Source organism: Mus caroli, chromosome 11 (genome assembly GCF_900094665.2).
Source record: "Mus caroli chromosome 11, CAROLI_EIJ_v1.1, whole genome shotgun sequence".
Classification (NCBI taxonomy): domain Eukaryota; kingdom Metazoa; phylum Chordata; class Mammalia; order Rodentia; family Muridae; genus Mus; species Mus caroli.
Genome location: NC_034580.1, coordinates 67,143,616 through 67,149,374, shown reverse-complemented (window position 1 = coordinate 67,149,374; position 5,759 = coordinate 67,143,616).

Sequence of the window (5,759 nt, the reverse complement as noted above, 5' to 3'; positions counted from 1 at the left end):
CTACTCTGACAGGGTTTCTCTGGATAGTCCTGGTTGTCCTGGAACTCACTTTGTAGACCAGGCTGGCCTTGAACTCAGAAATCCGCCTGCCTCTGCCTCCCAAGTACTAGGATTAAAGGTGTGTGCCACCACGTCTGGCTCCTCATTTTCAAGTTATCTACAAAGTGCATAAAACTCAAGGCTGTCTGCTAGAGACCTTGGCTTGGTCTCTGTTGGGCTGGACTCCAGACTAGGGTGTCCTCAGAGTGTCTACTGTGGCCTCCAACTCCTGTGAGTGATCCAATTCTGAGACAGTCCAATGAGGTTGGTGACATAGCTGAGGATCCAACCACAGGCACATGGCTTAGTTTTTGTGGTGAGTTTGAGGGCTACTCTGGTTTTTATGTTCCCCAAGTGACAGCACGGGTCCCAATGCTAGGCAGGCCCAGCCTCAGGCCTGCTTCCCCGTTTGTACCACAGCCCATACCCTGTTTTCAGCCTTGTTCTAGGCCCAGTCCTTGGGGTTGCCTGTCTTTCACCGTCTATCCTGTGAGACTTTCTGCCTCTTTTAAGAAATATCTTGCCAGGTGTGGTAGCAACCGTCCTGATCCCACCACTTGGGAAGTAGACACAGGAGGGTTGCTTCAAGTCTGAGGTCAATCTGGGCTGTCTAGCAAGACTGTCTGAAACACAAACAAAAACCAAAAACAAAATAGAAACCTCTTTATTATTATTATTTTTGAAACTATCACGTTCTTGTGTGTGTGTGTGTGTGTGTGTGTGGTTAGACACATGCCAGTGATGTGTGCAAAGGTTGGAGGACAACTTGTGGAATTTGGTTTTCTCCTTCCATCCTGGACCCCGAGGATTGAATTTATCAGGCTTGGTGGCGAGCATCTTTACCTGCCCTAGCCATCTTATCAGCCCTTTACAGACTTTATTGTATTTGTTCATTCATTCATTCATTCCTTGGTCTGTTTATTTATATGCATATGAGTGCAAATGTGTCCCTCTCTGGATCACATATGTGTCATTCTTAATTCTTACACTCACTCCCACGTCCATGTGTTGTAGCAGGAGGTGGCTTCAGTCATCTTTGACCAGAATCAATGTGACTTTTCTACATGTGGTTCAGCATCTGACCATCCCAGAGCTGATGTCACCCCTGCAACATTTTGTCATTACAACTACTCACCCCAAGTCTGTTTGGACTTGTTGTCTGGAGTCAGGCTTAGCCCCAGGCAGTGGGACTTTGCTTATGGTGGTGCTGGGGGCTAGATCCTGGCTTCCTGCACTTTAGGAAAGTTGTCCTGTGGAGTTACACCTTGTCCCCCATTTCATATGCATATGAAGTCCCTTTTATCTGTAATGGGAGTGGTCAGTGGGTTCTTAAAACCTCGGATCTTGCTGAATTCTAGACAGGCTGCTTTTCTTTTTAAAATAGGGTCTCCCCAAGAAGCGGCCTTTAACTCATGGCATCTACCCTTCCTCAGCCTCCTAAGTGTTAGTGTTACAGGTATGAGCTACCACACCTGGACTATGCTCTTTTTTTCTTTTCTTTTTCTTTGCATGTCCTGAATGTGTGCATGTGTGAGTATAAGCTAGAGGTCGGCATTAGGTTTTCTATCACTCTCTATTATTTTTTTAGATCATTTTGGCTAGCTTGACTGACCAGCCAAACCCCAGGATCTGCCTGTCTCTGTCTGCTTTTCACGGATGCTACAGATCCAAACGCAGATCCTCAAGTTTGCATGGTAAGTTCTTTACCTATGCTGAGCCGTATGCCCAGCCTCTATGTCTTATTTTTCTATAATGAAATATCATGTGTGTTGGACATAGCCATTAATAAAAATGGCTAGTCATGAAATAGAATAAAGTAATAAAATACATCTGAATATAGCCTCTCAAAATATTTTATGATGTTTTTCCTGCTCTTTTTGTTTGTTTCTTCCTTTTCCTTATCCTGTCTAGGCGCTGTCCCCTGCCCCTCCTCCCAGGGTCTTTTTTCCTTTTCTGTGTGTCTTACTATATGTTTCTTCACCCCCACAGAAAGTTTTCCTTTACCAGCCGATACTATCTGCTGTGACTGAGATTCCCTCTGCTGCTATCTGTTGTGCTTAAGCTGTTTCCTACCTTTTAATTCTATTTATTTATTTATTTATTTATTTATTTATTTATTTATTTATTATAAGTACAATGTAGCTGTCTTCAGACACACCAGAAGAGGGTGTCAGATCTCATTACAGATGGTTGTGAGTCACCATGTGGTTGCTGGAGTTTGAACTCAGGACCTTTGGAAGAGCAGTCAGTGCTCTTAACCACTGAGCCCCTACCTTTTAATTCTTTAGTTGGCAGAGAAAATGAACACTATCGAGATCCCTAGACAGTTAACACTTCTTAGAGATGGTGCCTCACTTACAGAGCCCAGGCTGACCTTGAACTCACAACCCTCCTGCTTCAGCTTCTTGGTACTAGAATTACAGTTGAGTGTCATCACATCCAGCCCCAACCTTCTTGTTGACAGTTGGCATCTGAAACCTTGGAAATTGAAACCATGGATGAGGGGACTAGATTGGGGCCTTCGTAAGGGACTCATAGGACAGACTCCTTTAACCTTCCAGTCTTATGATCAAAGGCTATTTTCTTTTTTTTTTTTTTGGTTTTTCGAGACAGGGTTTCTCTGTATAGCCCTGGCTGTCCTGGAACTCTTTGTAGACCAGGCTGGCCTCGAACTCAGAAATCCGCCTGCCTCTGCCTCCCGAGTGCTGGGATTAAAGGCGTGCGCCACCACGCCCGGCTCAAAGACTATTTTCATGTTCTCCAGTTTACAAAGATTAGTGAGCCGTGACTTGGGATGTGAGCCCAGAGACCTCTACTTCTCTGAGTGGTGTGTGTCTCTGTGTGCATGCTCATGTGCCAGCTGGCACGTGGGGACAGCCGTGGAATCAATCTCTGAGCCAGTCGTGGTGGTTCATGTCTTTAATCCCAGCACTTGGGAGGCAGTGACAGGTGGATCTTGGTGAGTTGAGGCTAGCCTGGTCTACATAGGGAGTTCCAGGGCAGCTAGGACTGCATAGTGAGACCCTGGTCTCACAAAACAAAACAAAACAAAACAGAAAAACCCTAAACCAAGACAGGAACTAACAGGAGGGAATCAGGCTCTGACTGAGGGGTTTTGTTCTACAGCCAAGACAGACTTGATGAAGGATGTGTGTGTGTGTGTGTGTGTGTGTGCGCACACGCGTGCGCAGAATCAGGGAACCTATTCACTAGCTCCTGCCCCCTATCCCCAGCTTTGCCTGCATCCTATCTGTCTACCTGAGGGTGTAATGGGGGCCCTGGGTTCTGCCCTCTCTATCCTGCCTTGTACATACCCTACTATGTGAAAAAAAAAATCCTTGCACTGCACACACAAGGGTGCCAGGGCTGGAAAGAGGGGGAGTGTTTCTCCTGAGAGAAACACACCCATGTGCTGGGTGTAGCTCTGAGGTAGACTATTTGCCTAGTCTGTATGCACAAGGCCTTCACCATCATGGAAGAAACCCCTCCTCTCCAATAAAGCTCTTCATCAAAACCAAAACCACAAACAACAACAACACAGAAAGGAGCCTAGAGGGTGACTTAGTAGTAAAATTGCTGGCACACTTGGTTGGGAGGTATTAAAGCTCACACAAGAGGGCTCCGGTGCAGCCCTGAGCCCCTGTATTGTCTTCTGGGGACTTGGAGTCTGGTTCAGTCAAGGATCTCATACCCATTGTGTGGCTCCTTTTGGGTGCTGGGTTGACTGAGAACATAAACGTTTCTGCTGATATTCCTGAGGCAGAGGGCAGGTGCCCAGTCTCTCCCTGTCCTCCCCTGTGTAGGGGCCAGCTGCTCTCCCTCCTCCCCCAACCACCATGCCAGTGTCAGGTTCCGGGCAGTTCCCTGGGGGAACTTTGATCTGGAAAGAATGAGAGTGACCGATCTGGCTGCTGCCCAAGGCCTAGCCGTGTCACCGAGACCTGGCCTGGGCTGCCCCTGTTACCTTTCCACTCGTGGGACACCAAGTCGTTGCCATGGGTTAGGGGGCTAGCAGGGCAGCTTTCTTGCTTTCCTAAGCTCCCTGTACTCATTCATTACTCTTTGCCTCATTCAGTCCCTCCCTCCTTCTGTTCTTTTCCTTCATCCGCTCATCCAGCAAGCACTGGCTGACAGGGATTGGACAAGTGAGGCAGGGAACAGACTCACTGCTAGAGAGAAACACAAGGAGTGGGGAGACAGGAGAATAGTGAGGATACAGGTTATGTGGGACTCTGGGGCCCTGGGAGATGGACAGCAATTTGTCACGCATCTTGACAAGCAGAAGGGACGCAGAACTATGGCAGTTTCACGTGGGCAGCTGAGAGAGGGGCACTTGGGGTTGGTTGGAAAGAGCCTTAAAATGGCTTCCTAAGGCCTCTGTAACCAGAAAGGAGCGTTGGCCAGGGGGAAGGGTCTTTATATGGCTAGTGGGGGAGGTGGCTGACTGTATGATGGCACTTCTAGGCTTTCCTGAGGAGGGGTCTGCGTCCTCTAAGACTTTTCTTCCTAATCCCCCACTTCAGCTCCCCTGAGCTCCCCAAATGCTCCCAAGCTCATCTGCCCTCTATAAAGGGCTCCTAAGGACCCTGCCAGGCTGAGGTCCAGCCCCCTGCTTTGGCTTCCCCACCCCCACTACCCATTCTGACTGACATGGCCTTTTGCTGGGCTGAAAGCAGACACTGGCCGTCCTGCTGGGCCCCTAGGGAAGGCCTGGTGAGCTGGAGCCCTGCAGCCTGGCTCCTCTCGCCTTGGAGGCCACTGAGCCAGGCCCTATAAATAACCCCTCCCCCGGCCCCTTCCTTGGGAAGGGGGAGGGGAGGCAGGCTAATGCAGGGCTAGAGGGACCAGGTTTCTTTGTAGGACATTGTGGAGGGGTAGGACAAGGCTGAGGAGAAAATTTGAGCCTAGAGTTTGAGGCTCAGTCTGATCTCAACCAATGACCACTTGGCCCTTGGGTCTTGCGGGTGCCTCTTGGCTAAGACACCTAGTCGGGGCTGGCAGACAGTGTGTATACTCAAGAGATTGTTGGTATAAGAAGAGGGTAAAGTCTCATCCCATCTCTGGACAGGTTTCCAGAAACTCTGGAGTACGGATACGAGCTGCGGGTCCACTTAGGCTAGGCCCGGCCTGTTCTAGAGACTCCATTCCCAGTCCCCAGAGGCTCAGGGTGGCTTAGAGCAGGTGCGTGCTCCTCCTGTAGGCTGAGGTCTTAGCCTGAGACTTGCTATCTTTGCACCTCAGATTCCACTCTTAGCTCTCTCTGGTGTTCTCAGGGTGCTAGGGGGGGGGGGAGGAAGTGAGGTAAAGTCAGTACAGGGGCCTCCCCAGGCCAGGGGGCCAGGGCTTGGAGCTGGGACCAAGGGGAGGATCTTGGAAATGGAAAATGTGAGCCCAACAGCCTTATCTGGGCTGGAAGCAGCTGTCTCCACACCCTGCGTAACCCCTTCCTCTGTGTGTGTGTGTATGTAGGTGTGTGTGTATGTTGGGTGTGGTGTGTGTGGGGTGACACAATACTGCAATCCTTACGCTTCAGGATGAAACGGGCAGTGCTTGTCCTCAGTGTAACCCGGGCTTCAGCAGAGGCCAATAGGAAATTCCTCCTCTTCTGGGGCAAGAAGCTCAGTGTTGGTCCAGGAGGGCAGGGAAGCTCAATTCTTACCCCTCCCCAAACCAGATTTTCCTTCAGAGTCTGATGTACCACAATCTCTTTTTTTTTTTTT